Source organism: Patiria miniata, unplaced genomic scaffold (genome assembly GCF_015706575.1).
Source record: "Patiria miniata isolate m_02_andy unplaced genomic scaffold, ASM1570657v1 HiC_scaffold_5, whole genome shotgun sequence".
NCBI classification, from domain to species: domain Eukaryota; kingdom Metazoa; phylum Echinodermata; class Asteroidea; order Valvatida; family Asterinidae; genus Patiria; species Patiria miniata.
In genome coordinates this window covers 25,086,859-25,099,006 of record NW_024037072.1, presented here as the reverse complement: position 1 = coordinate 25,099,006, position 12,148 = coordinate 25,086,859, and positions in this window count along the sequence as shown.

Sequence of the window (12,148 nt, the reverse complement as noted above, 5' to 3'; positions counted from 1 at the left end):
TGGTGTGCTGTCATTTTCTAGAAGAGTGGTATTTTTGTATCCGTTTCCAACGCTGGTTGGCCGACCAGCATTGGAAAAAAACTGGCTTTTTTCAAATACTGCCGCCAATTTACCATATTTAGTTAGTCTGCATTTTGTTTGCAATCGATTACACACCTTGCAGTTCTGAAGTTGATATGTTTGGTGAAAAAACAAAAAAAAAAAAAAAAAAAATCGGCTGAGCACCGGTCTCAAACAAGATAAATCCTGCAACAGTTTAACTGGTATCCTGTTGAGATTAGCTACCTTCTGTGCTTAGCAAACCCATGAAAGTACTTGATTTCTGACCCATGATTTCCGTTTACCAGTGAAGCAGTTGTTTCTCGTATAAAAGCTTTCGGAGAGCTAGCACTAGGTATAAACAGAAATGTCCGTGAAGGGATGTTTAAAAAAGTTTAAACTCCCCATGAAAATAAAAATCCATTATAAGGCCAAATAAAAAAGTCTCCATTTTCTGGTATGGAGCTTGCCCCAAAAGTAGTGCAGCAACGCAGCTTTTTTTTTTTTGACTTTTTTTCCTTCAAATGTCGGCCGATGACTGCAAATGATGGCCGACTAAATTTAGTGCAAAATGTATGGGAGCCCAGAGTGGCCACATAAAGCTTATACTCGATCGTAACCCCATCAAAAAACACGTTAAAATTGTGCAGCAGCAGGATTCCAGTCAAACCAGTGAGTTTGGCGGTTTTGAGACATCATCTTACATTGATATTTTTTTTTTTTTGAATTTTGCCGACGCGCATGGCTACTGCGACGCGCGCGCATACCAGAAACCAGAGACGTTTTTTGGGGGGGCCTAAAGGCCGGTTCATTCTCCATGTGAAAGTAAAGCAATTTCATGACGTAAACAACTGAAGTTTCATTGCGACGTCCTCCGTTACTTGAACAAATTTGGTTCACACCAACATTTGCATTAAGTATGAACCGGCCTCAATATACTCACAAGATCTGAAGTGGTGTGGAATACCTGCCCACAGGGTAACAACAGTCAGCTTTTGAGATCACAATCTTTATTTCAAATATTGCCTCTAGATCCGACTCTCAATTGAGTGCCATTTCAAAGGCCTCAAGGCACCGTCTGAAGTACTTGGACCAAGTTCAATGGCTCTGACTACTGCTCGACATCTAAAGCTTTCATGTACAATTCAAAACAAGTCTTCTGTCATTAGCGGTGTAAAATTCAGGCAGCGAAAGCCACAATTTCAAATACCAGGGGCATCCGAGCCTTTTGATCTTCACTTGTCTCTTAGCCTTTTGATCTTCACTTGTTTCATGTGGTCTTGCGGTGGAGCACAGGATTCGTGATCGAGAGGTTGTGGGTTCGAGCCCCACCGTGGCCATGCGTGTTGTGCCCTTGAGTAAGGCGCTTTAGCTCAATTACTCCTCTCAACCCAGGTGTTAAATGGGTCCTGGCATTATTCAATGCTGGGAAGGTAACAGACTCGCTGTGGAGGAGGTGTGGCGATCCCCCCACAGCAGCATATGAGTCTGGCCCAATCGCTAATGAAAGAGAGATGGGCACTCCGTTCCTGTCTGTGGGTCATTTTGGAAATTTGGGGTCCACTTTTTTCCCTGTCCCTGTTACATCCGACATCTATGATTTTATAATTCTGATGCACTCCTTAATGCAGTCATCCTCCAAGAGTGATTATGAGTAGCAAACTACCTACCCAACAAATGAAAAATCATGATGCATGAATGGCAAATTACAAAGTATCAAGGTATCAGGGTCAGGGAAAAAAAATGTCACACTGAAATTTTCTTCTCTTAGTTTTGATTTCGTTTGTTTGAAGACATTTTATTGTATTTCACTTTATCCATTATTCATGTGGATGCATGGATCATGGCAGATCCATGTTTTTGATTTATAAAAGGTACATGTTTTTTTGTTAATGTACATGTATTCTGCAATTCCTGCTGTCGCTATTTCTTCAAAAGATTTCCAATGTATTATTTTCTTAAAAATCAATCACTGGTATTGATTTCACTGATGAATTTTTTTATAATAAATGGAAAAAGTTGGTAAAAAATCAAGTTGTTGAAAAATCAAGATATCAGTGTGTGTGTTTTTTTTTTTATGAAGATATGTAACTTAACTATGGGCAGGAAGGGAGGGGAGTATTTTTATGCAAATCTAAGGAACTTTTGAAAATTTGCGTCACAAAAAGCGAAGCTGTTACCCAGACAAATTCGCTTCACACTGAAATTCCCGTGACTTATGAATCAGCCCTATTTGAAGTAACAGTGTCGCAGATTCAATGACTGTCCAACTCAAAAAGTGTACATACATGTAAATGATTGTTTGCCATTCGGGCGATTCACAATGCAGTGCACCACCAAGAGGTTGCCAAGGAGCGTTCATTTTTCCCAGTGCATTGTGGGAGATGGTCGACAAATTCGCAGCGCGGGACATTTGAAATTGTTCGTTTTTCCGGCCAGTAGTTTCGTAAGCGTATGATATATAGTGGGTTTTTTTGCAAGGCGGCAGAATGCTATGCCCCAATCTATAACAAATAAGCTCAAGTTGTCTACTGACACTCATTCAAATGGGCCATGTTTTGTCGACCGTAAATTTGAAAAATGGACTCTCCATGGCAAACTCTTGGTGGCGCACTGCATTGTGAATCGCCCAAACTACATGTACTATTATTATATTTCTGGTACTGAAACCAAGGAATCTGCATTAGCGTCCAAGGCACTGCAAGCTGGCAAGCCTGAAAAAAAAAAAACTCTTTAGAGAAGACAATGACAAGAAATTACGGTTTTAGTGGTGGGAGGAAAACCCCAATAGTATTCTGGGGAAAACCCACGGAATCTGGTAGGGACTGAAAACCCAATCCACATGTGGACCAGGACAGGAATCGAACCTGGGCCATAGAGGTGGAAGGCAAGGAAAGTAACTACTGCATCAACCTGAAAGAACATCACAAAGGCAGCCTCTCAACTGAATACATATAGTGACTTTATTCAAATCAACCGAAAAAAACAACAAACAAAAAGAACCACAATAACTGAGTATTATTAGCACATGGCCGTTTTACATAGGTCACCCGCATTTAAGTCTTTGAAAGGCTAAACACACACACTTACACTAGAAAGGCATAGTCGATTGGCAAGTGAAGTACACGTACATCTAAATGTAGATACTACTAATAAAGGACCACATGCAGAATTCCCATTTCAGGGTGGGGCAGTTTATCAAAATATAAAGATGGGAATGTTCAATGGATTAAAACTCACTCAAATTGGGAAAAAAATTAAAAATCTTTGGTGCACCGACATATTCAGATTAATTAACCCTCCTGTTTTCAACAGTTTAGAGCTCCCAGCCTACATAAAGCAGGATTGACTGGCTGTGACTGTTTATGTAACTTGATACAGCTATGCTCTGACCGTAGGTGATTGATAAGCCAGCTGGGCCTATCACTTGCCTGTTGACTAAATTTAAATAGTCACAGTGCTTGCTTGAAATATGATCTGACTGTTGGTGACCAGCCTGTGTAAAAGGCATGGCAGGGGAAGAGGATTGATTTTTTGACTGTCTGTGACTGTTCAAACAGTAGGAGGGTTAATGTGGTGACATACTGGGGGAAATGAAATTGTTGGGAATTTTCTTTTTGATACTGTGCTTTGGGAGTCTGAAGGGAATTGAATCACTGATAGGAATATGTCATGCATATCCACAGTGTACAATTTGTTGATAATTTCTTTTGTAGCACATGGTTCTTTAATAGCTCAACATGACAAACATTAGAACTATTTTTTTCTTCAGTTTACTAACTTGGTAAAAATGTATCCGTTCAGTGGATTATCTAAAAAAGATCTTAACATTGTTCACGGAACCAAAATGTATGTTTTGGACCCATCAATCTAGGCAACAAAGAGATATCATAGGAAACACATTCTACCTGACCCCAACTGAAATCGAACCTCTTGGCCCCACCGTGAAAGGGAAATTCTGAGGAAATAAAAGGTCACCTCTGCAATGCTCCGCAAACTGAGATGGCTCAGTAAAAATCACTAACTACATGTATACATCTAGAATAGTCACTATTATTAAAAACAAAGGCTCAGCATAACTACTTGCATAATAAGGTGTTGGTGAAGCATTCTTCCCCCAAAAATAGAAACCTTGTATGGCCATCGTTTTACAATAACAAAAGGGAATCATTTGACAAGAGTACATGCTAGTAAACTTTGGTCATTCCATTGCTCCAAGTACATGGTCTAAGATCTTAAGAAGTAATACTTATTGGGACCTGTTCATTGTTCCTCTTAAAGCTATAGTCCATCATTTGCAGCCATCCGAAAAAGTAACTGGCGTATTATTGTTGAAAAACATACTTGGTTGAAAGATAGTAAGTGGATTAAACTCCCTGTGAAATTAATCTTTCCGGCAAGCTATGGTTTTGAAGTAATCAACGAAAGAAGGCCTTTCCAACGGTGCGTCTTAAGACGCTCCTTAGGAAAATTTAAATGAGTAGTTCGTTTTGTTATTCGGCGTGGTACAGCACGCGCAAGCATTGGCACGACGCACAGGCGCGCGCGGTTGCTATAATTCGTCGGATCAGTGCGCGACATCGCGTATAGGTGCAATTCAAAACATGATTCAGCAACTTTTGATTTGAAAGTGAGATCCTAGAATGCTGTTTTTCTCGGAATATACAGCTGAAGCTGAGCTGAAACTTCATCAGGTTAGTTGTTCAGTATCCTTCATTAGATTTTGAACACTTTTGTTGCTTCAAACGAACAAAATGCACAAATTACAAATGATGGACTATATCTTTAAGATAACAGTTATAATGCACATATACAAAAAAATTTTTTTTAAAGGCTTACAATGTTACATTCAGAATTCAACTTATTCAGAAAGACAACTTAACTTGACATTTGTATTCCCAACATTAAATTCAATTCATTGTTATGTAATTTTGTTCATTGTATTTAAGATATTTTATCAATGTGACTATACGCCCATTCCTCAGAAAACCAAATATGTGGTAAATATGAAAGCCACTGACCAGATTTAAATCATCAGTTGGATCCAGGAAGTCACATGACTGGCGTCGGAGTGCAGCAAATATTGTTGGTACTAGAGCAAGGGTTGGTGATAGCACCATGTGACAAAACTCTTAAATTACCCAAGTCTACCGCCTAACTTCTCAGAACCATTCATAACTTCAAAGAAATTGATCGCATGATACTATCACAAACCAACCCATCATAACCACTTCCTTTGTGCAAACTTTCCAGTGTTAAAAAAAATCATTGATACTAATGCAACATCATCTGAATGATCTTTTCAACACATTGAATGCCTAAGATAAAATGTCCATAGTAATTCTTGTAATAAAAAAAAAGGTAACTTTGCTCTAAATGTTGACTCACTCTCGAAAATTGAAACTCAACGGTTTTCGTATTTTAGTTTTTAGCTTCCGGTAGATAACAGAAATACCTTGAGTTCATTTTGAAAATTACTTGCCACTTTGTGGGTTGCGGATTTTACTGCAAAATTACTCTCGCATTGTTGGTCCAACCCTCAAAATGTCTACACCACGAGCAATTGTATACTATAAATACGTAATAATTCTACACTCTAAATATTTAAAAGCAGCAAACTCTTCAAACCAGCACCATAAATACATACGAAAATCGATAATATGCACAGCATACAGTTTCAGACATATTTTTTTTCTTTTTCTTTCTTTGGCAGTTGGAATGTAATAATGAAAAGAAAACAAAAAAAGAGCACATTTTGGTATTGCATACGTTGTCAAAGGAGCATTACAGCATTCACCTCGTAATCCCGGGTAAGTAGTACATAAATACCATTCGCCACGTAATGAGTCAAAATGTAAAAGAGGGTTAAATTTAATACCCTTCTACAGATCACGGCCCTATTGTATGGCTCTGCTAACCACAGACTTCCGTGCTTATGATCACCAATTTGTGCTTACCCCGCTAGCAGAAAAGTTCTGTGCTAACCCTGTGAGCACAGGATCCTTAGTTATGGGACGTACGCATGCGCAGAAGCCAAAAGTCCTCACTAACCCATGAAATACACTTACTGTAAGCACGGAATTTTCCGATACCATGAAATTGGGCCCAGGAGTTTGGTCTGAAATGTCCTGGTAGTTACGGTAAGGAGTTAACACCCATATAGCTACTGCAACATGTAGGAATCTGCAGGGATGTCAACACGATTGCAAACAATGGAATGTCCTGTACAATTAGTGCGAGTTTAACACTGACAAACTGGGCTGATGTGGCCAAAATGAAAATCTCTATGACAAGATTCTTCTTCAAGCATCACAAAAATAATGTGTGTTCGACGTCCAAATGACCAAAGTCCATTAGCAAGGAGGGAAAAAACCGAGAAGACTTTGGGGTTAACACAAAACTTGAATTTCAACAGCAGAAATCAACATTCGGCGATGATTCAGTATAAATAAACATTTTCTCACGAAATGTTTTGGGCCCCCCCCCCCCCCCCAGTTGAAATTTGCAGCAGGGAAATTTCCAGGCTGTTCTTAAAAGTAACCACATTTTGTGCTGCCTTCTTGCAGATAGTTAATGGAAGAAAGCAACATGTATGGAGTGTATGCGTTCCCTGCAGATTCCTAAACCAATGCACAAATTTAATGAGATGTTCCATATAAAAAACAATTAAAAAAAAAAGCTTACTACATGTATTTAAATGTTTCCAAGATGAATATTCATCACTTCCAGCCTACTTGCACCGCCCAATGTCATGGCTTGTGATAAAGGCGTTTGAAAACGCTTCTAAGCAATCGTTTCATTGGTTGACACTGCATGTCGGCTTGTGTTAACCTAACCCAAACATCTGCTTAATCAAGAACAAACAGAGTTTTGGTTTCACCAAGTTTTTCTTTGGTTTCAGGTGAATTGTTTGGTGGCTTTGCACAAGTTTTGTTTTCTCAGTCAGCAACAAGAGTTTCATGCACATCAAGAAGCCATGACATGAGTTGTGCTGTTTTGCTAAACGTTACTTTTTGATCTTATGCGGCACGGCGAACAAACAACGACACTAATTCTCCATTGAAGTGCCATACAATGTTTGAAATACAAGCATCTCCAAGCATTTCAGACACCACTTCGTGAATGAGAACAAAAAAAACAACACAAAAACCAAGTCACTACTTATTCTCCTTTACATTGCATGTCCCTAAAAAGATGATTATTTGCTGAATTTGGTTACATTTGGCACATCATAAATCGTACATAGAGCAAGACACTGCAGCAAGTATACCATACATGTACAATCAACAGAGCTCTAGGCACCAGCAAGGTTTTCTGTAAAATACACAGGCAAGATTTAACTAGTCTAGACACGCTTTTTTTACAAATAAGATTTTCTGACTTTGGGAAACGAGCTCTGGTACATTCTACTAGCATCTACATGTACCGGTATACATCATATGTGACCTGTTCTGTCAAAAGCAGACGCTTCTGGGCAGACGTTGAAATTGAGATAGGGCCAAAAAAGGCTGTGGGGGTGATTTTTTTCCATTTTCAAATTTTTGCTTATTTGTAATCCTGAACATGTCTAAAATATACTATAAAAGTTTGAAACCCTAATTTGAGCTCTAAATATAGTATTTTTGATGATTTGTTAAGGTATCAGTTAAAGATATTACTGTTTTGTGACGTTCGTGGCCTTTTTCTCAGTTTTCTACTTTTGGACACATTGAACTTCAAAATAGCATAACTCTGCCCAGGAATGACCGGTTTCAAAAATTAAACCACCTATGAAAAGGAAAAAGAACATATTTTAACAATGTGCAAAAATCTCATTTTTGACCTTATGCCCAGAAGAGTCTGATTTTGACAGAACAGGTCACATATGAGAAACCCAGCTAAAATTAAAGTTATAAATTGAAATCATTAACAATCCTACCCTGATAAGTACTCTCTTGTACTGGATTTAAATATACACATATACATACTGTCATAAACACTGCAATATTCCATACTTTTAAATGTATCTGCTATGTGTAGAATATATATTTGTTTTTTTATTTGGTTGGAATGGAAGTGCTTATTCTTTATGCAACCATGGGCGCAGTTGCATAAGGCACAGAGGTTTCACTGCGTAGTTTACTACAAGGAATAGGAATTCTACGCAAAACTTTGAAAAGTGGAAAAATCGGTGTCACTTACATAATCGGAACCCATGTGAGAAAGATTCACTTGGGTAAACGTGGCAAGTACACATCAAATGTCAAAATCTGCACCAATTTTACCACCACCACCAGACTGCAGAAAACAAGAGACACTACTGCACAATTCTTGCAGTGTTTCATATTAAATATAAGTGCTTTAGCAGCCTGGAAATAGCAGGAAAGCTTACTATTACTACGTGCATAGATGCTTCGATTTGATAGCAAAATACTGCAGAATTCTTAATTTTGTCTGAACACTGACTACACTCACACATCACATCAATTTAGAATTTGCTCTGAGTTTTCCATTTACTGAACATGTGTTTCGAACTGAACGGATAAAAAAAACCCCAGAATTTACAAAATTGAAATTCCCCTATTATTAAATCAACCAGTTCACATCAGATGACGTGTATACACACAAAGGTTTTGCATTATTTGGAACGGATGATGGATAAACACACAAGGAGCGAGGCCGGAATTATCTGTCTGCGACCCGCTCACAGCGAGTGAGGCGGGAAATATCTGGGCGTGCTACCCGCAGATGACAGCCTGAACCCGTCTGCCATCAAGGTTTGTGAAAACAATCCCGCGCCTGGGTCCGGTCAATATCAAAATATAATCCCGGCATGAACTGGTTAAAACAATTTTTATTTTGTAATGCCCTCATGTGCAACTGTATAATGACCCTCCCACATGTCCACAATAGTTGGTACAATTTTGCAAAAACCTTCAAACACTGTTTTCAAGAAGAGAGCATACCGGTATGTGCACATGCAGCATACATTGTATGTACACGTTCTTTACAAATACAATGTATTAAGCCCGGTTCATACTTCATGCGAAAACGAATGCAAAGCGAAGTTGACGTCATGAAACATTCGCTGCGAAATTCGTCCGAGTTGAAATGTGTTCAACTTTTGTGAATTCGCAGCGCGAATACTTGCCATGTCGTCACAAATTAGCGTTCGCTTTCGCGCCGAGTATGAACCGGGCTTTAGAACTCTGATTCACATTTTCATTACAAAGATATTCACAGCTGCAATTTTGCTAAGTCTTTTTGCTTTTTGTGTAATTTTTTTTTTTTACAGATTGCTTAGTTGTGAAACTGCACACCCCAGTAAAGACACTACAATTCTGATTTACCGAGTAAATGTAAATCTAGTGGACTACACAGTTACCATGGGAACAGCACCATTCGAATTACAAAACAATAGACCTATGTTTCTGTTTCTGCAGAAATAAACACATGAATACTGGCGAGAGAAAAAAAAACTGAATGATTAAAAAAAAATAATAGACATGTCAGCCAAACGTTGAAGCTTATGTGGCTTCACGTACAGATCTTAAACTTATACGTACATGTGAACATGTCGGTCTGGTGTACAGAGGTAGTGTGTATATATTTGTATCGATGAGATATTTTAATGACTTTACAATATTATTAGTTTTCCCATGCACGCGAGTGGAACACGGAATAATGTAGTGCGTCTGTGTCCCATATGCCACAAGGCCAAAGGCAGAGTGGCATATATGGAACACAGACGCACTACGTTTTCCATGTTCCATGAGCATGAGTGGAATAGCAATTTTTTCCATGCAAACCTACATGTTATGCACAATAAAGATTGAACGCACACGCTGCGTGCCATTCCTGCTGCACGCAACTCAGAATAGCACGATATACGGAGTGCGATTTGGACCATGCTACATGTATATGGGATAACACGCTGTTTTTGCCATGAATCAACCAATCAGGATCAAGGATTCAAGCTTGCTTGAAAATAATAATTCTTATGAGATGTCATCAGAACTATAATATACAGTGCAAGAAGTCCCCCAACAGGGATCATTTCGGAATTTGGGGTGTAGCTTCTAATGACTAGCGTTAGTTTTAATGACAGTAACATTTAATTGTGTGATAGCACGCTATTGCTAAACACAAGAAGATGTACAAATTTAATACAATTAGCAGAAAAATTCATTTTAAAAAATCTATAAAGTGCCATTATTTGCCACGATGCAATACAAGTACATTTTTGTACATGTATGAGCATACAGATGTGCACGTACAATACATTTGTATGTAAAATGTATGCTGTGTTGCTACAGGTTCAACAGCAGGTGTTCATGATGATTGTACCTTGTTGGTGTTGTAATTAATTGTACAACAGTGAAAAATAAAATTATAAATCACAATTGGAATTTGATTTTTAATCACAGTTTACCACATCATGCACACTAAGAAGTTCTTCGAATTAGAGAAACTCAAGTGTTTGAAAACGTTTTTTTCTCTCTTTTTTTTCAGTGCATAATGTGTGAATATTTAAAGGCATATAGGATTATTTGCAGTTACCACAAAAAGCAACTTACTACAAATCATGATCAAAAAGCTTAGTTGGATTAAAAGATCGGACTGCTACTAAACACCTCATGAAATTATTCCGTCTGGCTTGCTGTCATTTAGAAGAAATCAACAAGTGCAGGTGATTTCCAGCTATCAGTCAATGGACTGATTTTTGGATATAAAGAGTGCTAAATAAAGAGTGCTATACTTGACAGGTGTTTTGTAATCAAAAGACTGTGCATGGTTATTTCCTGTTTTCTCGAAGAATTGTAATATCCACTGAGCTGAAACTTCCAACAGGTTAGGTTTTGAACATTCCTCTTTGGTTTTGAACGGTATTATTATTATTGGAAACTAACGAAAAGCATGAAAAGCAAATGATCCTCTATTTCTTTAATGTGCTGAATTTAACAACACAAAATAACAAAGGCTCCGATAATCCACCGAATGAAACCAAAAAAAATGGCCTTTACCGCTTCTTGTTGACTGAAGTGAGTGGGGCAACAAGTATTTCTCCTACATGTTTGACATGTGTTTTGAGCACATACATGTGTTTTAAACCTACAAAAATGTATGTACCGTTATAACACAACTTAGAAAACAAACCTGGAAGGAATGTGAGACGTATTTACCCCTGGCTTGCCAGAGTTTTTGGGAAAAGGCACTGATTGGAAATGTGCTGAATACTCACACATGAAACCCTGTCAAAATTCACACTTTAAACCCAACTTAAAGTTCCTTTAAAAAAAAAATCAATTTTGACGACTGACATTTCAAGTGGATCAATACTGGCACTTTACGGAACTGTTTTCCCCCCAACATAAAATCTGCACACTTACACTGTATGCATACCATGCACACTGTGTGGAATTTGAAAGCATGCAATCACGTCAAGTTAGCCGTTCCTTTCAGAGCCACTTGCCGATCTATACCAAACCGAGCTACTCCAAAAATCCAAACTGTGGCAATGTAAATTAGAAAGAATTGAATTATCAAGCCAGGAATTGGTGCCATATAAACCAAGTAACAGCAGTCACTGAGTTGCGGTATGCTGGTAGCCTGAAATGGTAAAAACTACCGTTATGACGGACTGCTAGCCGTCTACATGGTCAGCCAAATAGTAACAATTTATAGCATTTCACCTTATTGAGTAAAACACCCCTCACACTGTACATGAACATAACTGGGACATCATTCCTCACATTAATCTTGACTGTGCAGTTGTTGGATATGGGTATTTGTTTGTTGTGGTGGTCAGAGTTGAGGAAAACACTGACACGATAGGCAACAAAAATCGTACAGATCCATGGGCTTCTCAATACATGAATATAAATCATTGCATCCACATGAATGTTCAGCACATGCACACACCTGAACCTGCCACCTACATGTAGTCAAATTCAAAATACTTCAAATATTGCACTACAGTTACAACTTACATACATACTAATGCTACCTGGGATCTGAAATTTCATTTAACACGATTAAAAACAATGTCCTCTACTCTCCACTGCAAATGGCAACAAACCACATATCTTCCATCTGATTAGGGAAAATAAGATACATCTAGAGACTTAAA